Source organism: Schistocerca nitens, chromosome 7 (genome assembly GCF_023898315.1).
Source record: "Schistocerca nitens isolate TAMUIC-IGC-003100 chromosome 7, iqSchNite1.1, whole genome shotgun sequence".
Lineage (NCBI taxonomy): Eukaryota > Metazoa > Arthropoda > Insecta > Orthoptera > Acrididae > Schistocerca > Schistocerca nitens.
The window spans coordinates 166,610,880-166,638,365 of record NC_064620.1 but is presented as its reverse complement, the minus strand read 5'-3'; positions in this window follow the sequence as shown (position 1 = coordinate 166,638,365).

The following is a 27,486-nucleotide window of genomic DNA, read 5'->3' as shown; positions in this document are numbered from 1 at the left end:
AAGATGGAAAAACGAAGTACATTTTGTCTACCGTTACGCACGTTGTAGTTATTTACACTCTGTATTCTTTAAATTCTTTGTACTTTACTATCTCCTGTTTGCACTCTTTCGCAATCTTGCAAAATTTCTGTTTGTTCCTACAGTTTTGGACACCAGTGTATTTCACCTAAGAGCATTGTCCACATGCTCGACCCAAGTCATTTATATTTAAAGAGTGTCTCACTCAATCAAGTGTATAAAATAGTTTATTTGTTGTATGGATCATTGCACTAAGCTCTCAGTAAGAGCAGTTAGAAGTTTGCTGGTGGCTCACAGATAACAGCAAGCACTGGGTTTCCAATGAGTTACGTTACGAGGTAACATATTTTGCTTTCAGGATCAGTTTCCTATGAAAATTATCAACGTACAGGGACCATTTCACGAACAGCTTTGTTAGGCAGATCATTAACGCACAGGGACCACTCTGTTTAATTAAAGAGATGAATAGTTAAGTTCAGGATTTAATCAGTCTGCATATTTTTAGAAAGATTATAAAACAGGGCCAAATTCATGTTGTATTCTTGCAGGCAGATATATTTGGTGCCTGTCGCAGTTGGAAATGCGCGAAGTCACGCAAAGCTAAACGACAGCTAAATTACAACCAACCAACCAAGCCAGTACACAAGCCCATCAGAAACTTTAACTATCACAGTCCTACTCGATGCTGTTGAGTGCTTTAGCGGTGGTCCTGAACTGGGGCTGAGCCTTTGGATACTTAACTGTATATTGACCTCAGTGCAAGGGCGCTGCTGTTGCTGAGAGGAAGGCGTTGTTATCCGGAGTGCCCCCACACGTCACTGCACATTGCAGCGAGCATAAGCTAACGTATGTGGTACTGATTCGTTGGAAACACTGGTATGCCCGCTCAATCTCTGGACGGTACCACATGGTCCATGGCTGGTCCATTTTATTTTGAGTCAAGCTTCATTGGAAAAATCCACACTTAAAGCATTTACTTATGTTGAGACGAAAACATAATTAGAAAAGAACTGAGTTAAAAGCACTGAAATGAAATGACAGGACCGACGGGGATGAAATCAATAAAGCACAATGTCGTGAAGTGAAATCAGTGCAAAATGCTCAAAAATGATGAATCTTCAATATAAAGAATATGTTCCTCACAACTGATAATTTGTGTCGGATGGTGGCTCGGACCAGTATTTCATGCTTCCAACGAGCTGACAATTTACCTCTTAGGGTACCTAGCCACAACCCCAAGTCTGGCTTAAACTTCACAGGAACCGGATTTTCTCCTACTTCTTCCGAGTAGAAACAAACGCTTCTCCACGTCGGAATAGGATCACCAGTCGAACAGATATGATGGAGGAAAGTGCCCTACACTCCAACATGAAATTTATGTCAATTTAATTAAATTAATGATGTGAAATAAATTGATTAATGAAAACGAAATTAATGGGTTGATGAGGATAAAGTCAATGAAGATGCCGAGACAAATCACGTCAGTGAAGATACGCCCATAAATGCTGAACTCCATGGCCCGGTGGTGCGTTCGCTGGGTAAGCGACTACTTGCAAACAGCTGGAAATCCAGAATCTAGTCACTGTCTAGTAAAAATTTCGAGTATTGGCCACATACAGACAGTTTTATGTGGGATTTAAACCATTGTCTTGCAAGACACGTGAATAAGATATTATGATATCAGTGGTTCAATATATCTATTTAAACAGTGTCAGAAGTGAGTGTGTTAATGTACAGCCAGTTATCATAAAAAGTCTCGTGTTGTTTTTCGAGTGCGTTGTGAACAGAGACAGTAACCAGGATGATTAGTTAACATGCCAAATGGATACACACTTTAGCGATTATTCACACATGACTGCTCAGCAGGCTGATAAATACCTGGGTAGCAAGAGCTTCGATAACCGCGAATGTGCTGACCATGCCGCAAGGACGCCCACGCGCTCAGACCACGCCAGACTGCCGCGATCGCCAGTGGACGTGTTACGGTTCCTGTCCAGAACAATCTGATAGTCGCCTTAGCAGCAGTGCCCCAACGCTTCTGACGCCTGAACCGGTCGTGAAACAATACTAGCTCTCGGCCGTGGAGTGAATGTAAGAAGCGAACTTGAGACTCAGATTACATCAGCGCTGTTCGCGAATACCGGACCGTATTAAATGGCTTAGTGGTGAAGGGTCTAGATTCTATTTGGGAGGAGCAGAGTTCAGCATCCTATCCAGTCAATATGATGTAGATTTTACGTAGTTTGTCGAAATCACAGAAAAGAATGCCTTGATTCTGCTTTCTACTTCTTTGTTCAAACCGATCTTTTCCTTCCTCGCTAATGATTTTGTCGTTGACGGATCCTTAAACTCATGTCTGAGGCGGTTCGCGCGGCTCCCCCTGTCGGAGGTTCGAGTCCTCCCTCGGGCATGGGTGTGTGTGTTGTCCTTAGCGAAGGCAGTTTAAGTTAGATTAAGTAGTGTCTAAGTCCAGGGACCGGTGACCTCAGCAGCTTGGTCCCATAGAAGCTTACCCCAGATTTCCAAATATATACATGACAATGAGCAGATTGTTGTAATTAGCTGGTAGTGATGAATAAAGTATTTGATTAAGGTAATGGCCCGGTAAAAGCAACGACTTTTTTCAATTTAAAGAGGCTGAAGAAGTAAAAAAAAAAGACTAGCTGATGTGTCACCCGAGCGAACAGTACATTCCCTCTCTTAAAACAGAAATTTTAACTCGGGAACACTATCGTTCTATCGTACAGTGTCCGAGAAACAGATCGCTGTTTCCTCCTCAGTCTAATGCATCCTAAGTCACCAATTGATTCGGCGTAGAAGTGAAGACAATGCATTTGCATTAAGGATGAATGGGGCTGTAAACCCCGTCAGGCAGTTCACATCCTGATTTTCTCCTAAATCCCATAAGTAGAAACTCTATCAAAAGGACGAGTTATTACGCGACTTGGGCTTGAGTTTCGTCTCTAATGGCTTCGACCGAGCTTGGTGCCACAGAGGTAAGACCCGTACTCAACATGATGGAGGCGCGTCTTCCGGTCTGGCCATCCCTTCCGTGATTTCCACCGATTGTTTAAGGCAAATGTCAGGACAGTCCCTGGCCGGTTTCTATCTCCATCCTGTACCAGCCCATCTAGTGCTCCATCTCTAATGACATCTTTCGTCGAAGGAACGTTAAACCTCAATCTTCTTACCTTTTTCTTCCTTTTGAAATGACTTCGTTGTCGACGGGATTTTACTTAAGGTAGCTACTAGTTCAGAAAGACGCGAAGGAGGTATTCTACGAAGTTAAGAGAGTAAGAGAGTGGCAGTGGAAAAACTGAAGCTGTTAACTGGTGTTTGTGGAGCTCCGTGAATGAGAGTATTGCTGAAAGGCAAGGCTCCTGGATAGTCCCAGTCCCGCACAAAAAAAAATGGTTCAAATGGCTCTGAGCACTATGGGACTCAACTGCTGTGGTTATCAGTCCCCTAGAACTTAGAACTACTTAAACCTAACTAACCTAAGGACATCACACACATCCATGCCCGAGGCAGGATTCGAACCTGCGACCGTAGCGGTCGCACGGTTCCGGACTGCGCGCCTAGAACCGCGAGACCACCGCTGCCGGCAGTCCCGCACATTGACACGTGAATTTCACAATACGTTACTTTGCGTAATGTTAGAGTTTGCGCCAGTCCTTAATTGATAACTCGTCTTACATTTCGCTGTAATTTTCTCGGTAGTGTTATGTAATTACAATTTCCACTGAATATATTTTTCAATTCGTTAAATGCATTGCAAGCTGGGGAGTGCCACATACTGAGATTTCGTCATGAGAGAAGCAACAAAACACCTATGGCTGTTTCTCCCTCTCCATGAGAAATGGTTTTGCCATTCTATGAGGTTTCGGGGTTGCAGCCCGATCATGTAGACTTCTTCGCGCAACCGTTTAGCCATTTTGAGGATGAGTGAATGGTTGTCAGCCGAAATATTGTGGTAAAAAGTCAACATGATCCGGTTATCACTGTTAGCATTCAACCGCGATTCGTATACATATATTTTAACAACGCGTTTCAAGAGACAATGCTCTCATCATCAGGTTGTAAAGTCTATGTCATGAAATTAAACGGACTAAAAAGACAAAATACCATCACAAATAGTTGGGAATACCATAGAGTAAAACAGAATTAAAAGTATATTGGACTGTTGGTCCTCGTCTTACATTGAAGTTGTTGACACAAGTCGATGGCCGTCCCATAGCTACCAAGTATGCTGTCGCACTGTGCCGGCTCGGGAGCTGTTGTGGACTGACGTGCCTAGGTGTTGTGGCGTGGTTACAGCCGTGTGCTTGACGGTAACGCTATGCTATTGGGCGCCTTATTTCCTTATTGCATTGGCCTATCATCGTTAGCCTCTCGCAACTCCGTCAGTGACATGCTACAAGTTTAAAGTCGCATACCTACCCTAAAATAATTCTAAAAACCCGCTAAAATATCTCATTTCTTTAACATTATCTTGTGCATTTAGAATATTGCTTTGTTTCTTTTCATGGATAGCTACCTCGAATTCCTCTAGTAAATCATGTTTCCTCCCTTTCTTTTCTACATGAAATATTTCTACGTTATCTTCTATGCTATTAAGGGGTTGGCCTGTTTCATATATATGGTTCGCAACAGCTGATTTGTCATAATTTCCTAACCTGAACGCATCTTTATGTTCTTTATACCGGATCGCGAATGATCTTCCTGTCTGCCCTATATATTTTGCATCACAAGTTCTGCACTGAATCTTATAAACTCCCGATCTTTCAAACTTATTTCTCTTCTCGCCAATATCGTGCTTAAGGCTATACCTCACTAGATTATTAGTCTGAAAAGCTATTTTAATATCGTATGGCTTAAAAATATTTGCTATCTTTTGTGAGACTGTTCCGTAGTATGGCATCGTGATAATTTTCACTTTCTCTCCATCAGGTTTTTTTTTCTTTTTGCGCTTATTACTTTTCCGTAACAGTTTTTTAACCATATCTATTTTGTAACCGTTATTCATCGCATAGGGCAGTCAATATACCTATGAGCGAAACAGATAGGGAGACTGAAATTAATACCGTTAAGAGAATAGCTACGGGACATTGAACTTGAGTTGACCTCTTTTGCGTAGTTTTTGAATTTGCCTCGCCTGTACTCAGACAGTCATAAATTCTGTTCACAGATGAATTGTATTATACAACGAAAATCTGAATGAGATTAACACACACACACACACACACACACACACACATACATACATACACACTGGGAACGGGAGAGAGGGGGAGGGGCCACTGCAGTAGACGTGTTAGGAACTCGTAAATTATTCTCGCTGTAACAGTGTTTGCACCGAATAGCTTCTGGGCATTATTAGGCGATACTCCTCTGCAGAGGACTGGTTCTCCCTCTAGTCTGTGCAGTTAGGCGGAGCGTTCCATGTAAACTAATTACACTAGCAAAATAAGCAGTGGGAACAGATTTTGCGTCAGTGTTACGTGATGCAGTGCTCCAGGGTAATATTCGGTATATGCATAGCGTATCTGCTTTGAATAACAAAACAACCAATACTTGCCATTCCTATAGCAGGCCTTAATAGTCGGAAGCAGGATCTGTACGGAAACCAGAATCACATTTTGGTGGCCATAAGTTAGTAGTATGCAGTGTAAGCGACGATTGCAGCACACACGACATACATGCAAACTGGATGCAATTCAGTCAGCAGTTACTGGACTTTCAACATTGGGTAAAGACACCTCCGGCCGGCCCGAGTGGCCGAGCGGTTCTAGGCGCTACAGTCTGGAGCCGCGCGACCACTGCGGTCGCAGGTTCGAATCCTGCCTCGGGTATGGATGTGAGTGATGTCCTTTGGTTAGTTAGGTTCAAGTAGTTCTAAGTACTAGGGGACTGATGACCTCAGAAGTTAAGTCCCATAGTGCTCAGAGCCAAAGACACCTCCATTGCTCTCCAAAACTGATCTAAGGACGTTATATCGACGATTCGTGAGTGCAATATGACAATGAAAATACACTTATCAGCCAGAACATTATGACCGCCGACCTACTATCGGTATAAACCCGATCGATATAAACCCGTCAGGCAATAGTAGCTTCACCTGGCGAGGAATGACTGCTAGTCACACACACGCAAGGTGCATGTAGAATCAGCGAGCGTGCTGTCCGTGTGTAGAATGGGGAAGGCGCTGCGATCTATGTGAGGTTGACCGAGGGCAGGCAGTGAAGGCAGGGAGGCTCGGCACTTCGGAAACTGCTAGACTTGTCGGGTGTTCGAGGAGTGCTGTGGTGGGTGTCTTCAACACGTGGCGAAACCGAGGTGAAACCACGTCCAGACGTCGTGGGGTTGGGCGGCCATTCCTCGTTACAGATGTCGGCCGTCGTAGGCTGGACAGACTGGTAAAACAAGACAGGCGGCAAACTGTGGCGGAACTAACATTAGACTTTAATGCTGGACAGAGTACACTCCTAACGAAAGGTCTCTGCAGCCGACGACGCAGACAAATGCCAATGTCAACACCACGACATCGGCAACTACGACTGAAATAGGCACGTGCCCATCGGCACTGGACGTTGGCGCAGTGGTAGAGCGTTGCATGGACTGATGAATCCCGACAGCTTCTTCGCAATGCCGATGGGAGGGCGCGAAACCATCATCTTCCAGGGGAACAGCTCCTTGACATCTGTACTGCGGGACGGAGGCAAGCTGGCGGTGGCTCCATTATGCTCTGGGGAACATTCGCATGGGCATCTATGGATCTAGTGGAGCTCGTGCAAGGCGCCACGACGACTAAGGAGTATCGTAGACTGGTTGCACACCTCTTACACCCCTTCATGACGATCATATTTCCCGATGGCACTGGCATTTTTGAACAAGATAATGCGCACGTCACAAGGCCAGGAATGTGATGGAATGGTTCAAGGAACACAGTGGCGAGTTCCAATTGATTTGCTGCCCCCCCCCCCCCTCCTCCATCTCGCCTGATCTGAAACCGATCGAAAACAAATGGGATGTGACTGAACGTGGTGTGAGAGCTCATCGCCCCCTCCCCAAAATTTACGGTAATTAGGTGACGGTGTGTGCAGATGTGCTACCAACTCCCTTGCCAAGGGCTCAGTGCCTCCATGCCACGAGCGTCACCGCTGTTATCCGTGTCAAAGGTGGACATACCGGCTATTAGGTTCTGACTGATCAGTGAAGTAACAAGAAATTTAGCTGGACTAAGATCCGAAGAGTTTGAGAGTAAGAGAAAAATACTGTTCAGCCTTGATCGTGTCATTATAGCAATTCAAAAAAATGTTTCAAATGACTCTGAGCACTATGGGACTTAGAACCTAACTAACCTAAGGACGTCACACACATCCATGCACGAGACAGGATTCGAACCTGCGACAGTAGCGGTGCCGCGGTTCCAGACCGTAGCGCCTAGAACCGCTCGGTTACTCCGGCCGGCTTTAGCAATTCGCGGAACTTCGTAACAATCAGCTACTTGACATTCACCGTCACATAAAACCTTCCTCTAGCCTTACTATGAATCCCAGTCTTCACAGTCCGCAGCTCGTGGTCGTGCGGTAGCGTTCTCGCTTCCCACGCCCGGGTTCCCGGGTTCGATTCCCGGCGGGGTCAGGGATTTTCTGTGCCTCGTGATGACTGGGTGTTGTGTGACGTCCTTAGGTTAGTTAGTTTTAAGTAGTTCTAGGGGACTGATGACCATAGATGTTAAGTCCCATAGTGCTCAGAGCCATTTGAACCATTTTTGAACCAGTCTTCACAATACAAACCCTATTGTTTCTGCATGTTTCCTATCATCTACTCATCTTCCCTTAGGTCGTCAACTTGGTGTTTTTGTATTGCAGCACTGAACTTGCTTTGTCTAGCAGCAAAGTGTATGTCTGAATACATGGACTACCCACCAAAACGAAAAAAAAAAAAAAAAAAGTTCATCGTCGGATTTCAGGTTTTCAGTACTGCCTAGTACTGGAGATAACGTGTGAACAGTGCTAGACCTAGGCACAATGATTCAGCTGTTTCATCCACACTATTGTTGAGCCAAAACATTATTAGTACTGCCCTTCGCGACACTGAATGGCGCCTGGTCGTGACGTGCAGACGAGACCGCGATAGGAAAAGCACGTAAGCGGAGCAGAGGAGAATGGGGAAGCATTCTAGTAACGATACGGGCTGTAAATGATGAAATCCGCAAACATAATTGCCTCTGACAAGAGCATATTGTGCGGTCCGGTGTCTGGAAACGAAGATCTCCATCACAGCGAAGCTGCTTGTCTGTTCGCGCGCTGCCTTTATTAAGCGCCTGTGGAGATGGTTGGATGGTGAAACAATGAGTAGGCGAGGTGATGTTGCATGTCGGCGCCTCATCACAGACTGTTAAGATCATAGGCTTGCCCGCTCTGTAGAACAGGAGCTGTGGCAGATTCCAAAGCTACTGAGGGCACAAGTGTTTTGGAGCAAACTGGTCAGTGTAAAACTGTTGCACAATGGCCTCCACAACAGTCGACCCCTACGTTTTCCCATGTTGACCCAATGACATCGTCAGTTACTTTTACCGTAGGCTGGCAACCATCTATACTGGACTGCGGATCAATGGACACGTGTATTCCGATCGGGTAAAGCAAGAATCTTGTTTCAGTAAGTCGATGCTCGTGAGTGGATACAACGTCATCAAGGAGAGCGGCTGCTCGAAACATGCCGCACGTCAGCGATGAACGCAGGTGATGCCATTATTTTGCTATGGGGGACACTCACCTCTGCTTCTATAGGACCTGCGATAGTAATTAAAGGTGCAATGACATTATTGTGGACCACCTGTACTCCTTCATGTTTGATTTCTTCCCCGGCAGCGATGTCGTCTTCCAGGAAAACAACTGTCTCTTTTACACTGCCAGACCCGTGCCACAGAAGTGTGAGGAGAGTGATGGTGAACTCACGTTGATGCCTTGACCATCAAATTTGAATGATGTTGTAATGGTTCTTTATTTACGTGACCATTACGGCACTCCAACCCCAGTTCTCGATACCACTACTATCGTACTTCAAATGGCTCTGAGCACTATGGGACTTAACAGCAATGGTCATCAGTCCCCTAGAACTTAGAACTACTTAAACCTAACTAACCTAAGGACATCACAAAACACCCAGTCATCACGAGGCAGAGAAAATCCCTGACCCCGCCGGGAATCGAACCCGGGACCCCGTGCTCGGGAAGCGAGAACGCTACCGCGAGACCACGAGCTGCGGACAATATCGTACTCCTTTTCTGCGAAGTAACAGACATATTTTTGTGACAATATTCACATTTGGTTTTATTAATGTATAGGTACACCGATGTATCGATATATTACAGTGATATGGTTCTTGTGTGTATTCATTTCTGTGAGACTGACATAATCTTTGACTTACTTGTAACCGCTATAGCGCGAATGCGCACAGAGCAGTCTTTGTTTCATTTTGCAGAAGTTGTTATTTCGCTTTGTAAGAGAACAGTCAAGTCTTATGTTTGGTTGAAGTGGAAATTAAATATATGAAGAGTGATACAAAACTGTTTTCCTCATGATGTGACAATTAAGAAGAAGTATGTGTGAATTTACAAGAAGTTTAATAAAAATGTGGATCGTGAACACCAAGTCAAAAATTATTTCTACCATACCATTGTTCTGATCTGGGATTGTTTCATCATTAAGAATTTCCTGAAAAACGCATTTGTTAGGTCTTCAAATATTGCTAAAATACAGATCTGGACCTTCTAGCAGTCAAAGTGGAATACCCTAGAATCAACAAGATGAGCCATAACAACGTCGACAAAATCTACGTGGGAATCCATTCAAGATAAGTACCAAAATTAATTACTTTTTTACAGTGACTTCATTACTTCCATTCTGACTATATCATCCACAGTCAATAACTTTGTTGTTTCCCGATAAAGCGAACATATGCTGCGTGAGAAACATTATTAATCTGATTTCTAACCTACTTTGCAAGTGGTGCTATTGTTAGAATGTGAAGCAGATGGGAAACACAGGGAACGATATCAAGCGTCAAGCCCACACCCACAAACGAGCAGCCCATAATGTATGGAAACTGTCAAGGTGCTCCACATTACTACTAAAGGCACGGTGCACGACCACGTAATTGTCCCAAATACGATAATACTGCCCACCCCCGCCCCATCTTCCTGCATCTGTTGTGCTACCACTCTGTCAGCTAGTAACGCTAGTATCATGTACACTCTGTGCACTTGGATCTCTAATGATGGAACTATCCTAAACGCGAAAGTGGGCAATTTGAATAACAGTCATTGTCTACCGGCTGCATAACTATTTTAAAGCGACCTGCTCAGCTTCAACGCAGTACAACAATATAATATGGCCAAGGTCACCTGCCTCCTACGAGATTTCGTGTCTGCATTGTAATGGAAAAGGTATGTATTTCATCATAATGGAGTGTCTTAACGATATATATTTCTTTTCCATGCTCCTGCTGTGGTTACTGTGGTGTATCCCGACTCAGAACTATTTCTTTTCGGAGGAATTAAATACATTTACAGCTATATTCCTTCCTTTGTTTTGAATGGGATACATGTTAAAACAACAGCTGATTCCTCAAACTGGGGGGCTATCAAGTACGGAGTCCCACAGGGTTCGGTCTTAGGTCCTTTACTGTTCTTGATATACACTCCTGGAAATGGAAAAAAGAACACATTGACACCGGTGTGTCAGACCCACCATACTTGCTCCGGACACTGCGAGAGGGCTGTACAAGCAATGATCACACGCACGGCACAGCGGACACACCAGGAACCGCGGTGTTGGCCGTCGAATGGCGCTAGCTGCGCAGCATTTGTGCACCGCCGCCGTCAGTGTCAGCCAGTTTGCCGTGGCATACGGAGCTCCATCGCAGTCTTTAACACTGGTAGCATGCCGCGACAGCGTGGACGTGAACCGTATGTGCAGTTGACGGACTTTGAGCGAGGGCGTATAGTGGGCACGCGGGAGGCCGGGTGGACGTACCGCCGAATTGCTCAACACGTGGGGCGTGAGGTCTCCACAGTACATCGATGTTGTCGCCAGTGGTCGGCGGAAGGTGCACGTGCCCGTCGACCTGGGACCGGACCGCAGCGACGCACGGATGCACGCCAAGACCGTAGGATCCTACGCAGTGCCGTAGGGGACCGCACCGCCACTTCCCAGCAAATTAGGGACACTGTTGCTCCTGGGGTATCGGCGAGGACCATTCGCAACCGTCTCCATGAAGCTGGGCTACGGTCCCGCACACCGTTAGGCCGTCTTCCGCTCACGCCCCAACATCGTGCAGCCCGCCTCCAGTGGTGTCGCGACAGGCGTGAATGGAGGGACGAATGGAGACGTGTCGTCTTCAGCGATGAGAGTCGCTTCTGCCTTGGTGCCAATGATGGTCGTATGCGTGTTTGGCGCCGTGCAGGTGAGCGCCACAATCAGGACTGCATACGACCGAGGCACACAGGGCCAACACCCGGCATCATGGTGTGGGGAGCGATCTCCTACACTGGCCGTACACCACTGGTGATCGTCGAGGGGACACTGAATAGTGCACGGTACATCCAAATCGTCATCGAACCCATCGTTCTACCATTCCTAGACCGGCAAGGGAACTTGCTGTTCCAACAGGACAATGCACGTCCGCATGTATCCCGTGCCACCCAACGTGCTCTAGAAGGTGTAAGTCAACTACCCTGGCCAGCAAGATCTCCGGATCTGTCCCATGTTTGGGACTGGATGAAGCGTCGTCTCACGCGGTCTGCACGTCCAGCACGAACGCTGGTCCAACTGAGGCGCCAGGTGGAAATGGCATGGCAAGCCGTTCCACAGGACTACATCCAGCATCTCTACGATCGTCTCCATGGGAGAATAGCAGCCTGCATTGCTGCGAAAGGTGGATATACACTGTACTAGTGCCGACATTGTGCATGCTCTGTTGCCTGTGTCTATGTGCCTGTGGTTCTGTCAGTGTGATCATGTGATGTATCTGACCCCAGGAATGTGTCAATAAAGTTTCCCCTTCCTGGGACAATGAATTCACGGTGTTCTTATTTCAATTTCCAGGAGTGTACATTAATGACTTACCATTCCACATGGATGAAGATGTAAAGTTAGTTCTTTTTGCTGATGATACAAGTATAGTAATAACATCCAAAAACCAAGAACTAAGTGATATAATTGTAAATGATGTTTTTCACAAAATTATTAAGTGGTTCTCAGCAAACGGACTCTCTTTAAATTTTGACAAAACACAGTATATACATTTCCGTACAGTAAATGGCACACCTCCAGTAATAAATATAGACTTTGAACAGAAGTCTGTCGCTAAGGTAGAATTATCAAAATTTTTAGGTGTGTCCATTGTTGAGAGGTTAAACTGGAAGCAACACATTGATGGTCTGCTGAAACGTCTGAATTCAGCTACGTATGCTATTAGGGTTATTGCAAATTTTGGTGATAAGAATCTCAATAAGTTAGCTTACTATGCCTACTTTCATTCACTGCTTTCGTATGGCATCATATTCTGGGGTAATTCATCGTTGAGTAGAAAAGTATTCGTTGCTCAAAAACGTGTAATCAGAATAATTGCTGGAGCCAACCCACAGTCATCCTGCAGACATCTATTTAAGGATCTAGGGATCCTCACAGTAACCTCACAGTATATATATATATATATTCACTTATGAAATTTGTTGTTAATAATCCAACCCAGTTCAAAAGTTATAGCAGTGCGCATAGCTATAACACCAGGAGAAAGGATGATCTTCACTATGCAGGGTTAAATCTGACTTTGGCACAGAAAGAGGTAAATTATGCTGCCACAAAAGTCTTTGGTCACCTACCAAACAGCATCAAAAGCCTGACAGATAGCAAACTAACATTTAAAAATAAATTAAAAGAATTTATAGATGACAACTACCCGTGGTCTAGGGGTAGCGTCTTTGATTCGTAATCAAAACGTCTTCGGTCCCGGGTTCGATCCCCGCCACTGCCTAAATTTTGATAAATAATCAGCATTGGCGGCCGAAGACTTCCGGCATAAGAATTCAGCCTCATTCTGCCAACGGCCTTGTCAAAGAGGGCGGAGGAGCGGATAGAGGTTCAGGGCACTCTCTTGTCCTAGGGGTGGGAAATTGCCCCTAAAGGCGGAAGAATCAGCAATGATCAACGTCATGAGGATTCAGAAGGCAATGGAAACCACTGCATTAAAGACACGTAACGTGTATCCACAGGACATGTGGCCTGTAATTGAAGAAGTGTCATGATGATCTCTCCATTGGCAAAAGATTCCGGAATAGTCCCCCATTCGGATCTCCGGGAGGGGACTGCCAAGGGGGAGGTTACCATGAGAAAAAGATTGAGTAATCAACGAAAGGATAACGTTCTACGAGTCGGGGCGTGGAATGCCAAAAGCTTGAACGTGGTAGGGAAACTAGAATATCTGAAAAGGGAAATGCAAAGGCTCAATCTAGATATAGTACGGGTCAGTGAAGCGAGGTGGAAGGAAAACAAGGATTTCTGGTCAGATGAGTATCGGGTAATATCAACAGCAGCAGAAAATGGTATAACATGTGTAGGATTCGTTATGAATAGGAAGGTAGGGCAGAGGGTGTGTTACTGTGAACAGTTCAGTGACCGGGTTGTTCTAATCAGAATCGACAGCAGACCAACACCGACAACGATAGTTCAGGTATACATGCCGACGTCGCAAGCTGAAGATGAACAGATAGAGAAAGTGTATGAGGATATTGAAAGGGTAATGCAGTATGTAAAGGGGGACGAAAATCTAATAGTCATGGGCGACTGGAATGCAGTTGTAGGGGAAGGAGTAGAAGAAAAGGTTACAGGAGAATATGGGCTTGGGACAAGGAATGAAAGAGGAGAAAGACTAATTGAGTTCTGTAACAAGTTTCAGCTAGTAATAGCAAATACCCTGTTCAAGAATCACAAGAGGAGGAGGTATACTTGGCCGGGAGATACGGGAAGATTTCAGTTAGATTACATCATGGTCAGACAGAGATTCCGAAATCAGATACTGGACTGTAAGGCGTACCCAGGAGCAGATATAGACTCAGATCACAATATAGTCGTGATGAAGAGTAGGCTGAAGTTCAAGACATTAGTCAGGAAGAATCAATACGCAAAGAAGTGGGATACGGAAGTACTAAGGAATGACGAGATACGTTTGAGTTCTCTAACGCTATAGATACAGCAATAAGGAATAGCGCAGTAGGAAGTACAGTTGAAGAGGAATGGACATCTCTAAAAAGGGCCATCACAGAAGATGGGAAGGAAAACATAGGTACAAAGAAGGTAGCTGCGAAGAAACCATGGGTAACAGAAGAAATACTTCAGTTGATTGATGAAAGGAGGAAGTACAAACATGTTCCGGGAAAATCAGGAATACAGAAATACAAGTCGCTGAGGAATGAAATAAATAGGAAGTGCAGGGAAGCTAAGACGAAATGGCTGCAGGAAAAATGTGAAGACATCGAAAAAGATATGATTGTCGGAAGGACAGACTCAGCATACAGGAAAGTCAGCAATAAGGAATAGCGCAGTAGGAAGTACAGTTGAAGAGGAATGGACATCTCTAAAAAGGGCCATCACAGAAGATGGGAAGGAAAACATAGGCACAAAGAAGGTAGCTGCGAAGAAACCATGGGTAACAGAAGAAATACTTCAGTTGATTGATGAAAGGAGGAAGTACAAACATGTTCCGGGAAAATCAGGAATACAGAAATACAAGTCGCTGAGGAATGAAATAAATAGGAAGTGCAGGGAAGCTAAGACGAAATGGCTGCAGGAAAAATGTGAAGACATCGAAAAAGATAGGATTGTCGGAAGGACAGACTCAGCATACAGGAAAGTCAAAACAACCTTTGGTGACATTAAAAGCAACGGTGGTAACATTAAGAGTGCAACGGGAATTCCAGTGTTAAATGCAGAGGAGAGAGCAGATAGATGGAAAGAATACATTGAAAGCCTCTATGAGGGTGAAGATTTGTCTGATGTGATAGAAGAAGAAACAGGAGTCGATTTAGAAGAGATAGGGGGTCCAGTATTAGAATCGGAATTTAAAAGAGCTTTGGAGGACTTACGGTCAAATAAGGCAGAAGGGATGGATAACATTCCATCAGAATTTCTAAAATCATTGGGGGAAGTGGCAACAAAACGACTATTCACGTTGGTGTGTAGAATATATGAGTCTGGCGACATACCATCTGACTTTCGGAAAAGCATCATCCACACAATTCCGAAGACGGCAAGAGCTGACAACTGCGAGAATTATCGCACAATCAGCTTAACAGCACATGCATCGAAGTTGCTTACAAGAATAATATACAGAAGAATGGAAAAGAAAATTGAGAATGCGCTAGGTGACGATCAGTTTGGCTTTAGGAAAAGTAAAGGGACGAGAGAGGCAATTCTGACTTTGCGGCTAATAATGGAAGCAAGACTAAAGAAAAATCAGGACACTTTCATAGGATCTGTTGACCTGGAAAAAGCGTTCGACAATATAAAATGGTGCAAGCTGTTCGAGATTCTGAAAAAAGTAGGGGTAAGCTATAAGGAGAGACGGGTCATATACAATATGTACAACAACCAATAGGGAATAATAAGAGTGGACGATCAAGAACGAAGTGCTCGTATTAAGAAGGGTGTAAGACAAGGCTGTAGCCTTTCGCCCCTACTCTTCAATCTGTACATCGAGGAATCAATGATGGAAATAAAAGAAAGGTGCAGGAGTAGAATTAAAATACAAGGTGAAAGAATATCAATGATATGATTCGCTGATGACATTGCTATCCTGAGTGAAAGTGAAGAAGAATTAAATGACCTGCTGAACGGAATGAACAGTCTAATGAGTACACAGTATGGTTTGAGAATTAATCGGAGAAAGACGAAGGTAATGAGAAGTAGTAGAAATGAGAACAGCGAGAAACTTAACATCAGGATTGATGGTCACAAAGTCAATGAAGTTAAGGAATTCTGCTACCTAGGCAGTAAAATAACCAATGACGGACGGAGCAAGGAGGACATCAAAAGCAGACTCGCTATGGCAAAAAAGGCATTTCTGGCCAAGAGAAGTCTACTAATATCAAATACCGGCCTTAATTTGAGGAAGAAATTTCTGAGGATGTAAGTCTGGAGTACAGCATTGTATGGTAGTGAAACATGGACTGTGGGAAAACCGGAACAGAAGAGAATCGAAGCATTTGAGATGTGGTGCTATAGACGAATGTTGAAAATTAGGTGGACTGATAAGGTAAGGAATGAGGAGGTTCTACGCAGAATCGGAGTGGAAAGAAATATGTGGAAAACACTGATAAGGAGAAGGGACAGGATGATAGGACATCTGCTAAGACATGAGGGAATGACTTCCATGGTACTAGAGGGAGCTGTAGAGGGAAAAAACTGTGGAGGAAGACAGAGATTGGAATACGTCAAGCAAATAATTGAGGACGTAGGTTGCAAGTGCTACTCTGCGATGAGGTTAGCACAGGAAAGGAATTCGTGGCGGGCCGCATCAAACCAGGAGACAACTCCTTCTACTCATTGGCTGAATTTTTAGATATAAATTAAGGGAAAAAAACAACTTAAACATAAGTGTCATGCAATATTTTGTGTAATGTAATATCTTGTACAGACATCTTTTATTAACCTGACACTTTCCACATCATTACGAAATGTCGTATTCATTATCTATGGAACAAATATTAATCTAATCTAATCTCTAATCTACAAACCTTAGGTTTTCCTTTCTTCAACCTATCTTTTAAGATAAATCGTAAGGTCAGAATTAGCAATCAATAGCCAGCGTTTTGCTACATTGCTGCGGAATCAAGATAGATCCTCCGTGAATTCTTGTTCCACTCATCTTTATGTTCTTCCGTATATAATTCATGTCAGTATTTTGGATGACCATACATCGTGTAAACCGTGCATTTTATGTAAGTACTCGCAAAACTTCATTCGAGTGAGTTTATTAGTTCAAGGTGGTCTTTTTTTAATTTTCCATTGGAGTGTGTACTGATTGCAGTCTCCGCTGATAGACGACTCCACCGCTGCGACTCTGCGCCCTGCGCTGTGGCTAGGCACCTGTAGACCGTACGCGTATACGCCGGAGGCAGCAGCCGGCGTCACGTCACGACCGGAACGCGGAGCAGGGCAGCGCCTCGTTACCTGCTAGCCAGCCACAGTCCTAGCCTGGGACCGCATAATGAGACCGCCTCACCGCACCTCCAGCCCTACCCTCCAAGTCTTGTACACGGCAGCTCAGCTGCATAACGATGCTACTCCAGGCAGAACTTCATCGCCTTTTAAACCCACACACGTCCATCGAATCGAAAAGTCACGGATATAAGGCATTATAAGTATAAGCTCCACCAGAAGTCACTTTCATCGAGTCGAATAAACACCGGCATAAAGCTTTATAAGAAGAAGCCCCGCTGGATCTCATATGAAAACCAACAGAACAGAGTAACGTATACAATGGATCGATTCCTATAAACTCTCCAGTAAACAAAATTATTTCTCATCAACTAGCTCAAACGTAGAAATCTCCACGAACCTGCTCCTTCTCGTCTGGAAGTGCGCTGGAGATCAAATTACACTCTGTTGGACAAGTTTGGATTCCGTAGGAATGTTGGAACAAGTGAGGCAATACTGACCCTACGACTTATCTAGGAAGAAAGATTAAGGAAAGGCAAACCTACGTTTCTAGCATTTGTAGACTTAGAGAAAGCTTTTGACAATGTTGACTGGAATACTCTCTTTCAAATTCTGAAGGTGGCAGGGGTAAAATACAGGGACTGAAAGGCTATTTACAATTTGTACAGAAACCAGATGGCAGTTATAAGAGTCCAGGGACATGAAAGGGAAGCTGTGGTTGGGAAGGGAGTGAGACAGGATTGTAGCCTCTCCCCGATGTTATTCAATCTGTATATTGAGCAAGCAGTAAAGGAAACAAAAGAAAAGTTCGGAGTAGGTATTAAAATCCATGGAGAAGAAATAAAAACTTTGAGGTTCGCCGATGACATTGTAATTCTGTCAGAGACAGCAAAGGACTTGGAAGAGCAGTTGAATGGAATGGACAGTGTCTTGAAAGGAGGAGATGAACATCAACAAAAGCAAAACATGGATAACGGAATGTAGTCAAATTAAATCGGATGATGCTGAGGGAATTAGATTAGGAAATGAGACACTTAGAGTAGTAAAGAGGTTTTGCTATTTGGGGACCAAAATAACTGATGATGGTCGACGTAGAGAGGATATAAAATGTATACTGGCAATGGCAACTGAAGAAGAGAAATTTGTTAACATCGAGTATAGATTTAAGTGTCAGGAAGTCGTTTCTGAAAGAATTTGTATGGAGTGTAGCCATGTACGGAATTGAAACATGGACGATAAATAGTTTAGACAAGAAGAAAATAGAAGTTTTCGAAATGTGGTGCTACAGAAGAATTCTGAAGATTAGATGTGTAGATCACATAACTAATGAGGTGGTATTGAATAGAATTGGGGAGAAGAGGACTTTGTGGCACAACTTGACCAGAAGAAGGAATCGGTTGGTAGGACATGTTCTGAGGCATCAAGGAATCACCAATTTAGTATTGGAGGGCAGCGTGGAGAGTAAAAATCGTAGAGGGAGACCAAGAGATGAATACATTAAGCAGATTCAGAAGGATGTAGGCTGCAGTAGGTACTGGGAGATGAAGAAGCTTGCACAGGATGGAGTGTCATGGAGAGCTGCATCAAACCAGTCTCAGGACTGTAGCCCACAACAAGAACAGGTATGTAGGAGAGAGTAAGGTGTGCATGTATCTTAGGAGGCAGACGGAGGGGGATATACAGTGACAGCAGAAAGGAGGAAGAAGAAGGTAGACAAGCAACAACAACAACTGGACAAGGTGTCGTGACTGAGGCCAACCATTTCGCAGATGCAGCTTCACTGAGGCTTTTTGCGGATGATGCTGTAGTATATCGAGAGGCTGTAACAATGGAAAATTGTACTGCAATGCAGGAGGATCTGCAACGAATTGACGCATGGCGCAGGGAATGGCAATTGAATCTCAATGTGGACAAGTGTAATTTGCTGCGAATACATAGAAAGAAAGATCCTTTATCATTTAGCTACAATATAGCAGGTCAGCAACTGGAAGCAGTTAATTGCATAAATTATCTGGGAGTAGGCATTAGAAGTGATTTAAAATGTAATGACCATATAAAATTAATCGTCGGTAAAGCAGATGCCAGACAGATTCATTGGAAGAATCTTAAGGAAATGCAGTCCGAAAACAAAAGAAGTAGGTTACAGTACACTTGTTCGCCCACTGCTTGAATACTGCTCACCGGTGTGGGATCCGTACCAGATATGGTTGATAGAAGAAATAGAGAAGATCCAACGGAGAGCAGCGCGCTTCGTTACAGGGCCATTTAGTAATCGCGGATGCGTTACGGAGATGATAGACAAACTCCAGTGGAAGACTCTGCAAGAGAGACACTCAGTAGTTCGGTATGGGCTTTTGCTGAAGTTTCGAGAACATACCTTCACCATGGAGTCATGCAGTATATTGCTCCCTCATACGTAGGAAGAGACCACGAGGATAAAATCAGAGAGATTAGAGCCCACACAGAGGCATACCGACAATATTTCTTTCCACGAACAATACGAGACTGGAATAGAAGGGAGAACCGCTAGAGACACTCAAGGTGGCTTGCGGAGTATGGATGTAGATGTAGGTGCCAAGAAAAATCTGGAACCACCTCAAAAGCCCCAACAGCAAAGCATTCCTTTATAAATGAAACATCTCAGATACCCTACAATGAGACTATGGTGCAATAGAGCAATCGGTAGACAATTTCGTCAATGCTCCATAAAAAAAAAAAATTAAAAGTGTCTGGAACGACTTCGTGAAGGTCTCTCCAAAGGATATTCCGTGATATGTTCTATGGACACAGAGCTACGATGGAACTGTGTTGCCGGCCGCTGTGGCCGAGTGGTTCTAGGCACTTCAGTTCGGAACCGCGCTGCTGCTTCGGTCGTAGGCTCGAATTCTGCGTCGGGCATGGATGTGTGTGATGTCCTTAGGTTGGTTAAGTTTAAGTAGTTCTAAATCTAGGGGACTGATGACCTCAGATTTTAAGTCCCATAGTGTTTAGAGCCATTTTTTGGAACTGTGTTGTAAATAACGACTCTAAATATTCAGTTACTATAGGTTCATAAAAGTTTGTTCAGATTCTCATATGTTTGTTTTGCAGGGGATGGACGAAAATATGGAAGAACATCACCACGTCTATTACGTTGTAGGAAAACAGTTGGCATTCAAAACAGCTTCCAGTCGTCTCGGAGTGGGTAAATACAAGTTCTGCGTGGATTTCAAGGAAACCGTATACCACTCTTCCTGCAAAATAGCAAATTCAGGTAAAGATGATAAAGGTGGTTGGCGCTCATGCACACTTTTCTCCAAGTTAGACACAAAGCTTCATTAACATTGAGATCTGGTAACTGTTGCGGACAAGGGCGGTTCAGACAGTTCATCCTCGTGCTCACAAAACCAGTCCTGGGCGATACGAGCTGTGTGAACAGACGCCTGAAACACAGTACCATCTTTGGCGAACAAGCAGAGTACCAAGAGAGGGACCTGATCAGCGATAACGGCCACATAATACTTGTCAAATTATCCTTGGGAGTAGCGCGAGGACTTGTAGGGATCATGGAATACCATGATGTGGCTGCCTATATTATCACCGAACGTCCTCCATATTACACTCTTGAAACGCGTACTCAACCAGAAGTTAGAAACAAGACTCACCTGACCAAATAAAATTCTTCCATTGCTCCATAGTCTGTGTGTTATGGGTTGCCAAAGGCCTTACCGCAGTGGTAACACCGGTTCCTGACAGATCACTGAAGTTAAGCGCTGTCAGGCTATGCTAGCTTTTGGATGGGTGACGATCAGGGTCTCCCGAGCGCTGTTGGCAATCGGGGTACACTCAATTGAGGAGTGGTTTGACTGGGAAGTAGCGGTTCTGGTTATGAAAACTGACAACAGCCGGGAGAGCCGTGTGTTGACTGCAAGGCCCTCCATATCCCCATACAGTGACGCCTGCCTGTCGAGGATGACACGGCGGTCTGTCGGCAACGTTGGATCTTCCGAGGTCTGTTTGTACGGAGTTTCCGCGTCATTTCTTCTGTTACGGGCCTTTACGTCACTGGAGAGTGGTTTTTAAATTCGAGCGCCCCTTATGGTTGTCTACTTCTGCAGCTCCCTTCGTGCTGATTTGGTGTGACGTTCAGTTCTGCAATGACTTTTACAGTTATCGTCCTCTTATTTTTCGTTGATGGCCGATAAATGTATGCACACTTTCGTCCGCTTTCTGACTAACGGACGATTTTTTTCAGCTTTTTTCTGCAAGCGGCATAAGTGTTCGATGGGTGTCTCTTGAAACACGAAACACTTGCGGTACATTGCATACTGAGGCATCCACCATACAAGCACCAACAATTTTCCAACATTTGAATTGACTTAGTTCCAATACAATGAACTCACAACTATACAGAATACTGTCCTAACCACGACTGACACTCGCAACGTATTGAAGACATAACACGTGTGCTTTTCTTGGTCAAATACAACAGCGTAACTTGCAGGCTTGGCTAGATCTGCGTTTATGTTCAATCATGCATTTCTCGTGGTATTTCAATGTTTTCGTGCCTCCCCAGTATATCTTATTTTTCTCTTTTACATGTTACATTTTTATCTTAGTGACCCGCTAGGTTAGCCGAGAGCGCTAAAACGCTGCTTCCTGAACTCGGGTAGGCGCGCTGGCCCCGGATCGAATCCGCCTGGTGGATTACCGACATCGGCCGGTGTGCTGGCCAGCCTGGATGTGGTTTTTAGGCCCTTTTCCACTAAGTGATTACCAGGCTGGTCCCCACCTTGCGCCTCAGTTACACGACTCGCAGACATCTGAACACGTCCGCACTCTTCAATGGATTACACTAGACGCAGACAGCTACGGTACACTCATTCGGTCCTGGGGAGTATAGGGTGGCGACAGGAAGGTCATCCGGCCACCCCTTAAAACTAACCTTGCCAAATCCGTTCCTAACCATGCTGACCCAGTGAAACCGCGAGATAAGGCACCAGCAAAAGCACATTTTTATCTTTGTTACCGTACATTAATAAATAAATAAAATAAGTTTGAGTCAAAAGACGAGAGATTTTAAATCCAGTTTAATTCTATGATTAATGTGTCTCATGAAAGAATTAATCGATCTTGCAGCTATTTCAGCTACCAAAAAGACTGTTGTAGTCTTCGTTCATATTAGGCGGAATTTTGTAATATATTGAATGGTTCAAATGGCTGAGCACTATGGGACTCAACATCTTAGGTCATAAGTCCCCTAGAACTTAGAACTACTTAAACCTAACTAACCTAAGGACATCACACACATCCATGCCCGAGGCAGGATTCGAACCTGCGACCGTAGCAGTCCCGCGGTCCCGGACTGCAGCGCCAGAACCGCTAGACCACCGCGGCCGGCTGTAATATATTGATTATTTCTTGCTACTGTAGTGTTATCTTGAAGTTGTGAGAAAGGAGGACAGGCGCCCCTAGGCGCGGAAGCAGAGACGATGCTGAGACAGGCGAAATTAGGAGAGATGTTGTTACATCAAGTAAACCGTAAGGGGAGAGCCTTGCGAAAATGCAGACGCCCCCAGACGCGGTCCCAGGGCGCTAGTTACTCTTCAAGGAAGTAACTTCATATGTCGTCTAGACGCTGTGGTAGTTTGCCACCGTAGAGCTTTGTAACCCACAGGCACGTATTAGCGATAAAGCCAGCTTCATACAAGCCCTGAGAACAGCAACGTCAGTAGGCTCACAAGGCTTACAAAGAGAGCGGAAACGCTAAAAAACTTTTGATCTAGCCGTCCCTACTCCGGGGAGTTCGAGGGCGGGGCTAAATGACGTAAAAAATAATGTTGCAAGCCTTATTTGGCAGCGCAGCTACGTTTAGCTCTCAGCTGAATAGTGTAGATACCAAATACGGACTTATTTAGTGCAACTGCATTAACATCCCCGTCTTAGGAGCAGAAGAGGGGACCTAACTAAACCGTGATCGGCAGGCGCCTGCGAGAGACCTGCGGGATTGGCTGGGTGGCTTTAAGTGGGAAAAACAGTGCCCCCACGAGACTCTTTAAAACCCCTAGTGTAATGTTGTTGCATTAATTTGTTCTGAAAGCGGTGCTGATATTCAAGACCATAAAAGTGGGTAAAAGCTGTGAGCTATCTGAGGAAGTTAACCTTGCATTACTGCGCAACTGTTTCACCAGGTATCCAGTCTAGCTTACCAAATTCCCAACCAGACTGACATTAATTATAATCTTTTAGTACTCATCTTACGATAACCGGTGATATATATATAAAAAGACAATTTAAATAAAAAGAAATAAATCAGTTTATATTTGGACATTTATTTTAACATTGATCATTGTTCCGTTAAAATTTCAGCATATCAGACTTGATTCATAACTAAACTGGTGCCTTATTTAGGATCGTGAAAATGTGAGTTTGTAATCTTACGGAACCCATCAAATAGGGAACCAAGATTGGGAGACTACATACAACACTGCATTCATAAAAATAACACACGAAGAACGTTGAAACATATGCAAGAGGAAATTAACCACAACCAACCGATTCAATTTTCACCCAAAGAAGTTACGTTCGTAGCGCAATCCTGTCCGTCATGAAATTACCACACACTGTTATACTAAATTCATACTAACTCTCTGTGAAATCTTCCCGAAAAGAATAGGTGAGGGCTACTTTGATGCTTACACCACAAGCTTCACGTGGTCAACTTGGTTTACAAAAAGAGTGTAACTCCACAATAATTTTGATAATTAAAATAAATTACATCGAAACGCGATTTACAAAAAAAAAAAAAACGCAAACTGGTTACTATCGTCTTACTATTAACCTGATGGGTCAAACAATTGTATAAGCACATGGTGCTGGTCTCACAAAATACACCGCACGTGGGCTGAACATAAAGAAAAGTTGCTATATTGAAAAATATTGCCAAGACGAGACGTTATAATCTCATGCACATTCGCATTTAAGATTGATGATCTTAGTTAGAGTTACTGATCAACACGTGGTTCCACTTTACTCACAAAGTAGTGACAAAGCAACTACCGGAAGATATTCTGAACTTCACACTCGAATTACATTGCGTTGCAATTTAAGATAACATTAGATATTTTAGAGCTAAACCTGAAATAAAGGTGGTTAAATTTTCAGTTAGGCTGAACTTAAGACATCCATTGTCCTACGCACTTAGCAGACACACGCTTAGCCGGAGATCTTACCACTTCAGACGCTCGCCGTGGACAGACTGACCTGGGCCGCTACCGAGCGTGCTTAACAGATACAAGCGGAAGTATCCAGAGAGGCAGTTTCCTATACCAACATGACAAGGGACAGACAGGACCATACTAAGAATAGAAACCTCTCTGCTTTTAGAAAGCGTAGCTACCTGTTCCGACGTTGGTCATATTGTTCTCTAGCAGACAGGCTTGTCTGCTACCATCAAGCATGCAACTAGAAATACATTTGCTCAGTCATCCTCTCACACAGAAGGGAAGGGGGATGACAGTATCTTATCATATACAGTATATAAAAGAAAGCGGATGTAGGTTCCGTATGAGACTGTGTGACATGAATTACAAATAAAATGTATTTTAAAGTGTAGTAGTGTGACAGATCGTTCTTGTTTATTTGTAAAAGTAACACGTTTCACTGCTCAGTCTCCTCCCAGACAGTCAGAAACACCACAGTAAATTTAGAAGAGGAATTTATGCCTTAAATGACAACAGATTTAAGAAATTAACATGAAAGGAATCCAACAGAGACCTTTCACTAGATTCCACATTTTGGTGGAGTTCTCAGTCAGACGATCTGGGCGCCGAATCCGCGTCCGTCGACTCCAGCCTTGGTCCAGCTCCGCGTTAAGTCTGCTCTCTCACTTGGAGTGCCTCAGTGAACAGTGTCACATTCAGTATGTTTTGTTTTGCAGCTAAGTTGTTGCCTTAAGATGCTGCTAGTGTTTGCTACTGTCGTTAGCATCCACTCCTGGGACTTCTGAACTGGCTTCTGTTGTAACAGTGTTATTCATGCTTTTTCTAACCCTAGAACTAGCCTCCAGTGTATTAGTTAGTCCTGTCTGGAATAAACAACTATTTCAAAACCATGTTTGTCCAAGAGTGTCTCCAACGAGTTCCCTACCAAGTCTCACCACCTGCATTTCTAGTAAATGCCTGTACCAGTGTTGGCTCAGATAGAAGAAAACAATCAAATGCCTTCACTGTGAATTGTCCTGCCTTTTGCTATGTACCCCTCAGGAGCGCAGACTGACCAGTAACCCCTTTTCTCCCTCTCCCACGTATATGAGGACACGACAAGTTCCGTCGTTGAAATCGCATATTCATCCATTGTTGGGCGCATCATGGTAGTTTTCATGAAAAACTTTTGATGGGAGTTGCACTTTGTAGCATCGACTTGAGCAGCCATTCCAGTTAACCGCATCCCTGATGTTGAGATCGCTGATATTTCGATAACGTTACCTAATACACATGAAGAAAAGAAAGGGTCAAGACTGGAATTAAAATTTGGGATGAAAGAATATCGACTATAAGATGACTTCAGTATCATAAACAGAAATGAGGAAGAATTACACAGCCTATTGAGTGGAATGAACAGTTCAGTGGTCTGAGAGTAAACAAAGAAAGATGAAAGTCAGGATGAGGAAATTAGCTATAAACATAACATAAGTAGACGAAGTGAGGGAATTCTCGTAGCTTGCAAATACAAGAATCCATGAGAGACGCAGGAGAATATAAGGAGCAGAAAACAAGTCTACTAGAATCAAACATACTCCTGGATTTGAGGAATACACTTTTTCAAATAAACGTATGGAGCACAGGGTTGTGTGAAAGTAAATAATGGACTGTGGGAAAACCGGAAATGAAAATGGTTCAAATGGCTCTGAGCACTATGGGACTCAACTTCTGACGTCATTAGTCCGCTAGAACTTAGAACTAGTTAAACCTACCTAACCTAAGGTCATCACACACATCCATGCCCGAGGCAGGATTCGAACCTGCGACCTTAGCGGTCTCGCCGGCCGGAGTGGCCGAGCGGTTCTATGCGCTTCAGTCTGGAAGTATTTCTAAGTTCTAGGGGACTGATGACCTCAGAAGTTAAGTCCCATAGTGCTCAGAGCCATTTTTCGTAGCGGTCTCGCGGTTCCAGACTGCAGCGCCTAGAACCGCAATGCCACTTCGGTCGGCCGGAAAAGAAAGGAATCGAAGCATTTGAATTGTCGTGTTACTTAAGGATACTCTACATTAAAGGGGCTGATAAAATAAATACCTCTCCGAAAAACCGGAGATAAAAGGCGTATGTGTAAGACACTGCCTATAAGAAGAGACAGGATGATAGGATATCTAATAAGATATCATTGAAGAACTTCCATAGAACGAGATGCTGTCGTAAAGGGCAAAACCTTAGGGGCTAATAGAGGTTGGAAAAACTTTCTGTGTAACTGAGAAAGGCAAGGGCTTACATTACTTACAAACGGAAAGGTCTAATGAAGCTTTTAACCAGCCTTTGTTTTGCGATGACGATTACCTGCTTTAAATAATGAAAAAAAATTTCTCATCAATTGAGAATTTTCCATATGAACTTCACACGTAAATAAGAGGCAGAAAAAGGAACATTATAATAGTATTGAAAAGAAAGTAAGAGCGATTGAGATAGAGTACTTGAGGCGTTGGTTTGGAGTAACTAGAAGGGATCGGATAAGAAATGGCGGAAAAAATAGATGTAATCAGAATTGAAATAGAAATTATATGGATAAATTGAACAAAAGAGCTCAAGTGACGTTAGCACATTAAAAAAAACTTTGGACAATGGCCTCAGTGCTTATTAGAGTAGATACTTCCAGCTAGAAAAAAAGTATGGTCTAGAAAAATATGGATATGGAAGTTCAAGCAGCCAAGAAAGTTCAGTAACTAGATGTGAGGGATTATTAAGCCCGATTAGACAGGCTACTGAGGAGCTCGAAGGAAGCCAGAACATGTAATGAATGTTCACTAGTAGCCTCAGCCCTTCTCTTTGGAATTTCAAAACTGTTTTGCTCTCCGCCGCTGTTCTGGCTCTGGATTTTAAAAGTTTCTAGTGGCATTGTAACTTAATTTTGAGATGTGGAACTTGTATCATAAAAATAGATAAGATTCTCCAGTAGGGCGTAGTTTTACTGTAGCAAACGGAAATACTAGATGTGACGAGATCCAAAATAAATCCTACTGTAAACTAACGTTTTATAGTAATAAACGGAAAC